The sequence below is a fragment of the Notolabrus celidotus genome, chromosome 1, assembly GCF_009762535.1.
Source record: "Notolabrus celidotus isolate fNotCel1 chromosome 1, fNotCel1.pri, whole genome shotgun sequence".
NCBI classification, from domain to species: domain Eukaryota; kingdom Metazoa; phylum Chordata; class Actinopteri; order Labriformes; family Labridae; genus Notolabrus; species Notolabrus celidotus.
Window position 1 is genome coordinate 5,957,787 of NC_048272.1, and position 13,450 is coordinate 5,971,236.

Below are 13,450 nucleotides of genomic sequence, written 5' to 3' on the forward strand. Positions count from 1 at the left end.
CTGGTACTGTGATAGCAATTATATCTCTATCAGTGTCTTTCTGCGTTTTCTTCAGGTAAACTATGTGTAGTGCTGCTCTTCACTGCCTGAATGTGCATAGGTTCTTGAGTTTGGTCTGCAGTGTGTTCTATTTTATATATTGTCATATAGCATTATGCTACTCCGTGCTGCTAAGTGATTATGAGTTTGATTCATCTCAGGTTTAAATGTTACAGACTGTTTATAAAGCTCCTTCAGGCCAGCACAAGATGAAATCCTTGTGTCAAAGCTTTATCATGAAATTAAACATGTTGCCACAAGACTCTTCTAAGTGAAGCATTAAGATTAACACGCAAATTTTCATCTTCCATTGGAACATGTTCATGAACTCCATGTGTTCTGTATGGCAGAAGTGAAACTGATCCCATGTGGAAGTGATACGTGTGACTGATTTTGTCAATCACACATATGGAGGCACACACTATGCTGTTTAGATGGATATTATGAAAAAGTGAGTAACAGTTCAGCGTCACTGTACATTCGGAGACAGAGACTGGTTTAAACAGGCAGGCAGGCTGAGGTTTAAAGATCTGTGCGAGGCAGATGTGTTGTGCAGCTCTGGATCTTTTGAACCAGCCAACAAAACTGAACCCGTAACCATGCTGCACTAATAAAAACACATTCCAGCACCAGAAACTATGTTCTCCTGACAGTGCCTTTTCACTCTGTGTTGGTTAGGGACAATAGAGACAAGATGACTTGTGGTTTAAACTTCTTCAATTTGCACTTTGCGCACAATTTACCACCTTCAAATCTTCTTCTTCACATGGCAGTATGTGACATCGCCCTCTCTTAATCATAACCAGGCTAAAACATGAAAGAGCCTAAAGGTTAGGAAGGGGAGTTTGTGAATTCCTGCTGGAATCCTATGGCCGTGTCCTACTGCTCATGTTTGACAGTCAGCCTATCCCGACTGTTTCGATGGATTGGCTCTAAAGCATGTTTCTAGACTGCAGTTATGCTGATCATTTTCATGGTATTCCACTAAAAGAATTTGATTATGTAAATGTGAAAAAGAGAGAGTCTTGATTAAAACCAGCTTGCAAACCTGCTCAAAAAAGTTGAAGATCATTGAGCAGTATTTCATGGATGTGTAGCCAGAACATCATGTTGGGGGAAAAAACTATATAACATCTTAATTCCATCACTGAGCAATTTCTGTCATAATTTGCTAGCACTTTGCTCCCAGGGCAATAGTTTATTCTGTAGAGGCGGGCGATAAGACCCAGAAAACCAAATGTAGAAAAAAAGATGAGCAGGCATAAAGTCTGGCTTGTTTTAGTGAAAACAGACAATTGGCAAGCTGCTGTCCATAAACAGGTGAGAACATGTTTTTTTTTCTTTGAGGGTTGGAGTTGGATCGTTTAAATCATAATTTCTCTCAATCCTACATTTGTCACAATTAGTAATTTAGTAGTTACTATTGATAATATTATAAACCCCTAATTAAATATCACTTACTTGGAATCATTTATTTTAAAATTCCTTCCTAAAACAACTATAATAACAGTCCTTATTCTCTGTTAAGCAGGTAGCTTGATGATGTCAGTACAGATTTTTTTCCCATGAATTAATTTTTATTTTTTTCATTTTTTAAAGATTTAAAGATTTTTTTGAAGCTCCTCTAAGGAACCTCCCACATGTGAAAGATCCAAAGTGAAACCTCTTATGTCTTTGCTGATTTTATTCTGTATATATGTAGATCATGTTTTCTGATTAAAACATCATGTTATTTATTACACTTTTTTAACAACTCATAAATATTTTCAATGCAGGGAGTGAATAAAAGTTGTTGTTTTTTGTTGTAAATTACCACACCTACCTCCCTGTAATGGCTTGGCAAAAAAAAAAATCTCAACTCACATTTTAAATCTTTATGCTGATGGTCTTGAGCGTGTGTTTGCATACATCTTTCCTTCAGAAGCACTTGTTTCTGACCATGGCTGTACTTCTGCTGGTTTACCTCATCAAGAGACAGGAATTCACAGCTCAGGCAGCGCAAGAGTGGAGTAGGCTGAACAGCCACAGTCTTTTGCCTGCAGCCCTTAGTTCAAATACCACCTGTCCAGGTGACAAATAACACTGTGACCTGCTCTGACCTCCATTACAGTAACCTGTCATTACGATAAGGGAAAGTAGAGTGGTAATGTAACTGAAGTTTAACATGGAATATAAGATTTTGTTAAAGGAGAAAATGGTGAGAATTATTTAAGATGAGCATTAAAAATAACCAGCTGATTACACAATAGGTGCAAATCTCCACCAAAGTAGATTGGGTACGAGCTGCTTTAGTGGGGATGGCTGAGGACAGCTATAACAGTAGTTTTGTGTTTGTACAGAACTTCAAAATGTTTCAGCAATTTAGGATATTTCAGCCATGAAGTTGGGTTTTGAAATTAACAAAAAGGAGAAGCAGGTGTTTAAAGTTACAAATCTAAATGGATTAACTCTAAGTGCTAGCCCTGACGGCCAATTAGAAACTGACGTTTTGACTTGATGGAGGAGTGTTATGAGAGAAAGTGCCATGATGAAAATAACTGAGTTAGAATGAAAATGCACAAACTGCCCTTTTCACTTCATTCAGTTGAGCCAAGTTAATGTGAAGTCTCAGTGTTTCAAGAAAGGGTAACTTCCCCCCCAGGTCTGAAAATTGCTCCACCCACTGCATACAGTGGGCGAAGGGCTGAGGGGCAGGGGTGGGGTAGATCATGGACGTGTAAGGCATGAGCTACTATGTGACATTAACTAGAGGGCTTTTACATTCTTTTACAAATTCAAATTTCACAGTATAAATAAGTCCTAACTGTGTCAGTAGTGCAAAGTTCAGAAGCAAAAGTGGGAGTGGAGTTTTCTTAACTCTAAAAATACTGGTTTCCAACAATTTGGTTTATTTCTTTTATCACAGAGCAGTCATATAATTAAGTCTTAGTTCATAGATTTCGCTACTATGTTTTACCCTAAAAGCCTTACTCATGATGTTTTAAAACCCAAAGTGTAAAATCTTAAGCTCCTGGTCAAGAACTACCGTCTCTGTTGCAATAAAATATAACAGGTATTGCCAGGCTTTTGTACAAATCACCGTCTATGTAAGATACTTGACTCTGATTGGTCAAACTATAGACAATATAAAATGGAAAGCGTTGCTCCACCTTTTCCCATTGTACGGTTTTGAGCCCAAAAAACCCTGTTCCAATGCGCAGCCATTGTGCAGCCAGAGTCTGCGCAGAAGAGAATTTCTGTGGTTGCCACAGTAATTTCTGTGTTGCCATGGTAACGAGCTCCACCCTACAGCGTAGCGTCACGAGGTCCTATGGAGTTTCCCTCTACAGCAGCTGTCAATGAAAGTGAATCCGGAAGTGAAACCCTGTTTTTTAACCTCTGGTAACTAACGAAAAATAAACTTTTCAGAAAAAAGAGGCCTTGAACACAAAACAGTCCAATAATAACTACATATCAACACAGCATACGGATGTGAGAAACATTCGTACAATGTGTATTTAATTTTTAAAGTATGACTGCAGACCCATTCAAATGAATGGGGGAGACAGATTTTTTGACCTATACTGCAACCAGCCACCAGGGGGAAGAGTTTTTGTGGAAGCTTCACCTCCAGCCGAGTGAGCTGCACCCCTGGTCAAAACCCCCTAACAACTGAACTTAATTTTGAATAGCATGAGAAACACCAGGAACAACATGATCACAATCGACCTGTGAAAAGGTGTACAGTACATTCACATATGATTTCACAACTTCCTGTTGGCAATGTGGCAAAGGTGTTAGTTTCCAATAGCATCAGTAAACAATATGGAGGATACTGTAGTATTACTCTTAATTTATATGGAGAGAACGAAACTTTAAATTTGTGGTTTAAGGCTGACCAGTCACCAGCAGAGACCCCAGGAAGTTATAGATTCTGTTCAAAACATTGTGTAATGCATGGTCTTAATTAAAGTTTGAACAGCTGTTGGAAATGTGTTATTTAGTGAGCTTTGCTGTGTTGAGTCTGTAAGCATATGAGATTGTGAGTCAAGCCAGTTCCCAGCCTTAAAGCTAAACTAAGCTAGCTTGCTGCAGGTGGTACCTTTATTCTTTGCAGACAGATGTGTAAGTGGTTTCAGTCTCACTCTTGGCAAGATGGCAAATAAGCATATTCCCTAAAGCATGATTTTAACCACTTCCAGTTCTCTAATTTAAACTGCAAAAAAAAGTTACCTGTAACGCTTTTTTTGAAGATCGGACTCTTTCAATATATTAAATTTAAAGGAACATAGGAGAGACCACTGAGTGTTAACATGCCTCATATATCAGACATCAAACCAGAAACAGCTGAGAGGAAGCTATAACAGATTGTTCTGTCTTCTGTGGTCAGCATGATGTAAGCATGGCTACATATTTGCACTCATCCTGCACGCATGGATATTAAAACAGTACACATGTGGCAAAAAAAAAACAATAGAATATTGAGTACATTATGTAAATGAGTAACAGAAAAGGAAAAAATTGTGGCTGACTCATTCAAACATGTTGCTGTTCAGCACAAAGATAGGTGCTAAATATAGAGCTTTAATTAAAACCTGATTCATTTCCCAAAAGAAAGGTATCAGGACATTCTTGACATTGTTGGAAAATGGTTCAGTCAGAGAATGTACGGGTTGTGAATTTCTTTTTGTGCTTTTTTAGATACAACCATCTGCAAGTTTCTTAAGTTGAACCCATAAGGGGCTTTAATTGTTGTTGTTAAGCTTCTTTTATGCTGTTTAGCAAGATATATTGTCATTGTAAGTCATACAGAGCCTAGTTGATGTTAAAACCCCTGCTGGAATAATGTTTGCTTTTAAAACAATATGTTTAAAAGTTAAATTTAAAACATTTATAACTTCCTGAACATTCAAACATAAAAATATGTTTTATAAATGAAGAAAAGCATGCATAATTCCAAGTCAAATATTGCTCAACTTTTTAGACTAGTTTTTTTTAAATGTGACCTTCTGGAAATGGAAGTACCTCACACCTGGATCTGACTGAAGCAGGTGAGGTGATTCTTTAGTAGTTGTTAATCTCTTGGCATAAGGCCTGTGTAAACACAGCTTCACAACACGTCATTTTATATCATCATACTCCGCCCCCAAGTCTAATCTCAAATTTCTACAAACACCAAATACATTAGGAAAAAAGTCTCAACATTAAAGCTTCAGAAATCAAATAGATATTAATTTATTGATACAAAGAAAACTTTGAGGTAGAGTCGCATCCTGTCAGAAATGACAAGTATTCATGTCCAATACTACTGAATTAAATTTAAAAAAAGATCAAATATATGTCTCAATATTTAACAATAAACTGAAGAGAGATTCCACTTTGGCATAATAAAAATTAATCTGTTTACAAAACAAAACATGCCTCTAAGCTTTTTTCTTTACTTTTTGTCAGCCCTTTGTTTTCTCAAAACACTGACAAGATATTGGAAAGTGTGCTCTCCTCTAACAGAATGTCTCAAAGATCAATGCTTCAACCTTTTGGCTGCCTACATTTCCTGTATGATGACAAAGTGATTTTCAGAGCTCTGTGTCTACCAATGTGCCCCCATTGACCTACAATGGAAACAGCGTGAGGTTCATACTGAAGCTGCAGCCGATGTTGATACAGAGTTTCTAAAAACAGAGTCCTAACATGTCTGAACAGACTGACAATGGCACATGGTATTGTCTTTGATGACTCATCACTTTGGCGTGGTTCATTTCCTCAGTAATAGCAGTGAAGGATACAGCATTATTATTGGCTGGAAGATCTGACAGGTTTTCGATGATTAACAGGCAAAACCTCACAATTAGATAAATGTGAGGGTTCTTTTATATCCTAAAATAAAGAGATGGAAATTAACAGTGTTTAGTGCACCACTGTTTCCTTTTGTCTCTGAGCCTTTGGTGTCTGTTGAAGAATAAAATCATCATCATTGTGAAATTGTATCTATTATAAACATTTCAAAAAATATATATATTTTTAGGAACAAAAGACTTTCACATATGGGCGTGTTCCTGTTTAACTCTTTCTCTTTTAATGATAATACCACTTTCAAGCTGTCCCATAACTCATAACAGGGCTAAGTGACCTTAAAGTTAGGATTGACCTTCAAATACCGCTGACTGATACTAAGAGCTTTTTTTGTCTAAGATACACATCAGCAGCTCTAATTACATGTCTGTCTTTTGGAGGAAAAGTCAGCTGGTCACTGCTGATTGATTTCCATAAACATTTTTGTCCATTTAGGTCACATAGTATCATTATCATCAGTAAACAAGATCATTATCCATTACAACTAATACAGTATCTCAAAAGTGAGTACACCCCTCACATTTCTTCTAAAGATGATGCAGAAAAAACCTGCAAACAGTTTGCTAAAGACAAGCAGACTAAGGACATGGATTACTGGAACCATGTATTGTGGTCTGATGAGACCCAGATAAACTTATTTGGTTCAAATGGTGTCAAGCACGGGTGGCGGCAACCAGGTGAGGAGTACATGGTCTGAGGCTTCATGAGTGCTGCCAGCACTGGGGAGCTACAGTTCATTGAGGGAACCATGAATGCTAACATGTACTGTGACAGAGCATGATCCCCTCCCTTCAAAAACTGGGCTGCAGGGCAGTATTCCAACATGATAATGACCCCAAACACACCTCCAAGATGGCCACTGCCTTGCTAAAGAAGCTGAGGGTAAAGGTGATGGAGTGGTCAAGCATGTTGGGCCCAATTTTCACTTAGGGGTGTACTCACTCGTGTTGCTGGTGGTTTAGACATTAATGGCTGTGTGTTGAGTTATTTTGAGGGGACAGCAAATTTACACTGTTATACAAGCTGTACACTGACTACTTTACATTATATCAAAGTGTCATTTCTTCAGTGTTATCCCATGAAAATATATAATTACATATTTGCAGAAATGCGAGGGGTGTACTCACTTTTGTGAGATACTATACATCTTCTCTTATCTTTAGCTTATGAAATTAGCCTGTTTACTTAAGTGTCAGACTTCATGAGGCCTAAAATGTCAGGGTCATTCAGTATTTCCATTTTATGCCACATTACTCTGTACATCCACAATTGTACTGGAAATATATTACTGTTTTACTGCACTTGTTTATCGTTCATCACTTCAGTAACATTCAATACAATATTAAATTTACATGAAAATAATTTAATATGATTTCAGGTTGAGATACAAATATAATTTAATTTATTCCACTAGAAAAACAAAATACAAGTTGATTAGAATATAATGTAAATGGGGCGCCATTGGCCTAGCGGTTTAAGTGCGTGGCCCATGTATAGAAGCTATATTCCTTGTTGCCGCGGTTGCTGGTGCAACTCCCAGTCCTGATCATTTGCTGCATCTTCCCTGCTCTTGGCATCCGCATTTCCTATCTCTCTTCAGCTGTCCTATCAAAGGCAAAAATGCCCCAAAAATACAACTTAAAAAAAAAAAAAAAGGATATGATGCAAATAAAATTCTCTTGACTTTTACTGCCTTCAGCATTAGAGTGATGTTTACAAACATCAATAGTTACATTTCAGTACTATACGTTATATAAAAGTGGGCCACTCCTCATAAGCCCAGTCTTATTTCATTGCATCATATGAATATTTGTACACCCTTTCTTGTTGAGAGGTAAAAAAGACTGATACCGCTCTCTACGTCTGTATCCTAAATATAAATCTATTGTTAGCAGCCAAGTTTAGCATTAACACTGGAAAGATCAATCTCTAGAAAGGTAACTAAATCCACCAGCCAGCATAGCTGTTGCTCCCCTGTTGGGATGTTCAATATGATGTTGTGATGGAATATTATCCTTCATACCGCAACACATGTGTCCAATCTAGCCTAATCCCTGAGTGAGAAAACAACAAGACTATTACTTGTCTGAAAGCAGTCATAAGGTTCTTGTATTTATTTATGATTTACTGTTGCACTGAGCAATAAAAAAATGTACAACAACTTTAAAGTTAAGAAACATTTGTTATGTCATTAAGAGTCCTTGAGAGCTAAAGCCTGTTTCTTAAAGAGTGTTGATCTAAATGAAGCACAAATTGAATTGCTGTAATTATATGAATCTGGATACATTTTCCAGCTGTGCAAATCACTCCAAAATAAAATAAAATTTATTTTCCTTATATTTTTGGCTAATTTTGTTTAACAGGCAAACATTTAAGAAATCAGCATTTGATACAGAGTACACATAGAAGCTTAAAAAGCTTTTCATCTGGGAACATCAAAAGGAAATCAATGTTGATATTTACAGGCAGGAAGTGTTGTGGTTTAGTTCAAGGGGTGTGTTTGGTGACTGTTTAATCCCTTTTCTCATTTTCAGACAGATGACTAACAAAATCCACTCCGCATTGTCTCAAACTGGCTTTTCGGTGGTTTCTAACAAACCCATCTGTCTCAATTTAGCTGAAAACTTCTGGGTTAGAGCCAGTGGATAAACAAAACAACTCTATGAGGCCCTCTAGTGTTTCATGAAAGAAGCACCAATGAGTTCTATGATTTGAAATATGGGGGGGGGGGAATCAACTCTCTAGGGCCCTCTGGTGTTTCATGATGGAAGTACAAATTGATGTATATTGTTTGGAGAAAATGAAAAAACGACATAAACTCTCTGAGGCCCTCTGGTGTTTCTTGATAAAACGACAAAGTGAGTATAACTATACAAAGCAATTTAAAAGATACAGAAATTTCCTGCAGAGATAGTAAGAAATTTAGTCAAGACCTACATCTTCCCTGTTACTTCAAATGAGTCGTTGAATCTGGTGTGTGATTAGCTGTTATTTTACTGATGATGAAACTACTGATTCATAGACAAATACTGTATAGTAAAATAATGAAGCAGTGAGTTTGAGTAAGAAAAGCAGGAAAACATTTGCTGGTTAAGTCTAGATACTATTATAGAGCTGTCCAATATACTTGTTAAATGGTGTATGCATGGATATTTTTGTGTTGGTGGTAGTACATATCACATGATGGACTGCTGAAGTTGTTGGGGTCAGTGGTTTTAAAAAGCTCCTAATGTAAAAATTTTAAGGTGTGTATCCTGTTGTGCAATATGGTAAATCACCATTAGAGGGAGACACAGGATAACAAGAGTCTGCTTCATTTGTAGCCATGCAATATGAGCAAAAACTCTGGCTGAGTGTTGATGTCTTTGTGGACAGTTTGTTGAGCCTACAGTTTATGTTCTTGTGTTTGTCTATGTCTGTGGAAATGCAGAAAGGTGCTGTGGAAAAGAATTTCCCCAAGGGGACAACCAAGTCTAAAGTCTAAAGTATAAACTGTGCAAGAGAGAAAAATATAATACTGACCTTTTTCCTGTGAATTGGGAGTCATGAAAATAAAACTGTGGAATAGAATATGCCAACATTTCAACTGGGACACAAAAAATATCACATTGGGCCTAGTATCCACTACTTCAGTAACATACATTTATTTCAAATGTTTATGCATTTATTTCATCCGTCATCATCCTTACTTTTACTGTGCCCTTCCTGTTTGTCTTAACAGTCAATCAATGTGGCTGCAGATGCCAGAGTCTAATTAATCTGAAGGCTTTACATCAAATTGAGAAAACTGCTTTGATGAACATACTTGAAAATGAGAAGCTGACAATGTTGCATGCTCATTGTTATGAGACAACTAATTTAACTACAATGTACAAAGATAATTACAGAGATCCACATTTGGCCTTGTGTTGATTGAATACCAAACAGTTTGCAGTTTGCAAAATGATCCCATTTATCACATAAGAAGAATAACAATGAGAGCAAAGCCGAGTATCCAGATGAGTCATGCTGTAAATGTCAAAGTTCAGTTAAGGCACTTAGCATGTAGGCATGCTAAGTAGAAGCTTTTGTTCTACAGCAAGGTACAATAAAAGCAGAGTCTCTTTGACCTTTTGTTTAAAGCCAACAGAAAAAGTAATCCGCCCTATCAGCTGAGGAAGAGCTCTTTTGGCCAACAACACTTTTCTACTGGTCAACTGGATCATCAAAGCTAATAACTTAGTATAACTCTATAACAGGCATTTACATGGGGTTGTTTGTTTTTGTTACTGTTGACATACTTCATACTAGTACACTGATAGTTTTCCTTGTTGTTTGTTTTCCAGTTGTCTGGCAATAGCCCAGAGTTGCCACCTTCATGTTCAGACCTGTCAGTTCGTGACACTGCAAAAACGTGGAGCAATAATGGGCATGACATGGATTAAGAAGTCCCTGTTCCCGCCCATTCTAATGTGCTTGTGAAATTCAGTCTGGGCCCTAATGAGTTATTGATGCATTATTATTATGCTGCGTGTTGACAGTACTCAGGCACTCAGCTGGTCACTAAACCACTGCTGTGCTTTTATCACTCATACATGATGTGAGAGAAGATGAATAGATATCCATTTTTCTTATACAGACTGATAATACACACACCCATTGAGTTGTACTCCTTTCAGCCCTCTGATAAATGAGCTCTGCAGTAAACAGCATACAACCATGCATGAGGAGAAAATAAAAAAGGCTTTGGGGATTCCTCGTAATGGGTGAAAGGTCCTTTCTCTCCTCAAGAGCCTTTTGAATAGACCCCAGCCTCGTCTCACATAGACTTTCCACTACAGTCCTTTCAGCCCTGTGGGGCGCACACATGCACACACACATACACATACTGGTGCAATAGAGAGTGAATAGCAGCTTTTCTCCCCCCAGTGAGCTGCAGGGTGGATGAATGTACATAAAAGAGTTGGGAGCAGAGTGATGGGGGACTTACTGCTTTGGGAAAATGTCCCTGATGAGATTTAAATCTAAGGCCCTCATACCTGCTCAGGTTCAGGATTTATGGAGTTGATGGGTAGTTTTAAGGGTTAGTGTAGTATCCTTTTACCACTGATGAACTCTGAGGTCCAGTTTTTCAAATATTGAGTGTGAGGGTAGCAGGTATTTGTGATTTAACCTTACATTTAACTTTGCATTTTTATGTCAGTTTAAACAGTGACGTCTACCCATTATTGTATGAGGTACAAATTACTGGGTGAACATGTGCAATCCTTGTTTCATGCTAAATATGTTAATTTCAATAAACAGGAGGAGCATTTGATGAATTTTCTGGGCCTATTGACAAATGGATATTCCTATTTTTTTAATATTTAACAAGACAATTCTGGTATGGCTTCTGTAAGGTTGAAAGCTCTTGTTGCCTTTTTGCAAACACTTAAACTACGCTGCTCAGTTGCTGTCTGGTTCTCTTGCACGTTTAGCCACAGCACAGGTGTTACAACTGACTCACAACATTTGTCTGAGGTGTGTCCCTTGCAATTAGCCAGTTACTGGATATTGTGATTGTGAAAATATTCAGGCAAGCCTCACACAAACTTGTAATCCCTTTTTGTCATGGTAGGTTGTTGTCCCCCACTATGTCCTTACTACTAGTTTTCCAGTCCCCCCTTTGGGCTATCACTATTTTAAATGAAGGATTTTTCTTTCCTTCTTTCTTTTTATTTATATATTTTGGAAGAAGAAGAAGGGTGTCTTTTCGATATCATGTGATTTACGATACGATATGATGTCCTTTATTGTCCCCGTAGGGAAATTTGTCTTTGACATCAGTTCTGCACATGTTACCTGCTCCTTCAAAAATTACCACAATGACACAAGAACACACAAATAAACAAGAAAAAATACAATAACTAATACACATTCATACCACACAGCATACTCTTAAAGAGAGAGCACCATAACACTGTCCCAACCGTAACAGGCTTTTTACTATTTAAAATTCTAATAGAGATCGGCACAAAGGAGTTTTTAAAACGATTCAATTTACACTTGGGGACTCTGCACCTTCTTCCAGACGGTAAAAGTTCATACTCAGAGTAAAGGATGTGTGATGGATCTACAAGTATTCTCTGAGTCTGCCCAAGAACACACTGCTCATAAATGGCCTGTAGGGAAGGGTAGCCAGTCTTCCCAATGACCTTCATGGCAATCTGCACCAGGTGAGAGAGTTTGGTTTTGAGCTGAACAGAGAGGTTACCGTACCATGCTGTCATCCCATACCTAATAATGCTCTCCAGTACAGCCTGATTAAACAAAAACATAGCCTGCTGATTCACACACCAAACACCCTGAGCCGACCTAAAAAATACAATCTTTGCTGTATGCGGGAACACAGGTAATCAATGTGGGTCTCCCAGCTGCTTATAGAAGTAACTGGTCAACTGCCCACTATTGAGAAAGCAGCCGGAGTGCTAGCCCACAGGCTGGGCCATTTATACCACATTTTAAGCTAATTTAACGTACGCTTGAACCTAAAAACAATGTAGGTGTAAGTGTATTCTATGGAGAAAATTCTCAGTGCTTTCTTTTGCTATCAGAAAGCCACTTTGTTTGGTATTATTTCACAAATGCAACACATTTGTTCCTCCTGCATACAGGAAAAGCTCTCATGCTTGTTGACTGGTTTTGATTTTTATTTCATGTTACAAGTTGCAATATAATAGCATTGAAGTTGAAGCTATGCTGTGGGATTCAAGAGGAAAATGTAATATTTTAACTTGAATTCAACTGGAGTTTGAGGGTGTTTGACAGAAAATGAAATAATGGTGCTCTTGGTGGTGTTTGGCTGTGCAGGTACAGCTGGCCTTTATCCAATCAACCTCATTCACTTCAAATATAAACTACTGTATCTTACCTTGGTTCTAATATCTTACAGTAAAGATTAAGTCTCATACTGCCTCTTAGTGTTTATTCCTCACTGCACTGGCATGATTAAGGAGCGATAGGAGCCTCTTTGTGTAACAGGCTAGCTGTGCATTTTAGTGTGTGTGTTACGTTTATTTGTGTTTAGCTGTTTGAATTTGTCCTCAGGCTTTGTGCAGAAATCAACAGATCAGTCAGCAGACCAGTAATAAGACAGTCACAACAGTAATACGTCAGGGCCATGGATGTGCATGCGCAGATTATCTTCACCACACTTACATGCTCCCAGTAGAGAATTCCAGGAAGAGTCATTTAGTGCGTCACAGTTTCAGTGTGTGTGTCTGTGCTTGTCTGAGGTAAATTAGAGCTTCAGTCACTTTATCTCCACCTTCCTCTCCCTCTTTCTGGTTTCTCTATTCTCTCTTTTCCTCCTACTCGTCCTCCCATATGCTCACCGTCTTTGTGTTACTTGTGTGTTTAAGGCTTCTCTTACTAGACAAACATGCTCCATTTTCCTGAGTGAGGTTTGGTCACCTTGTCACAGCTCTCAGCATGACCTCTCATAAACACACACACACACACAATGTAGCACATATTCAAACACATAAATTATAAACAACGTCAAACACAATGTTTGTCTGGGGCATCTTTAAAGTGCCTACAACTAATATTTCTATAATAA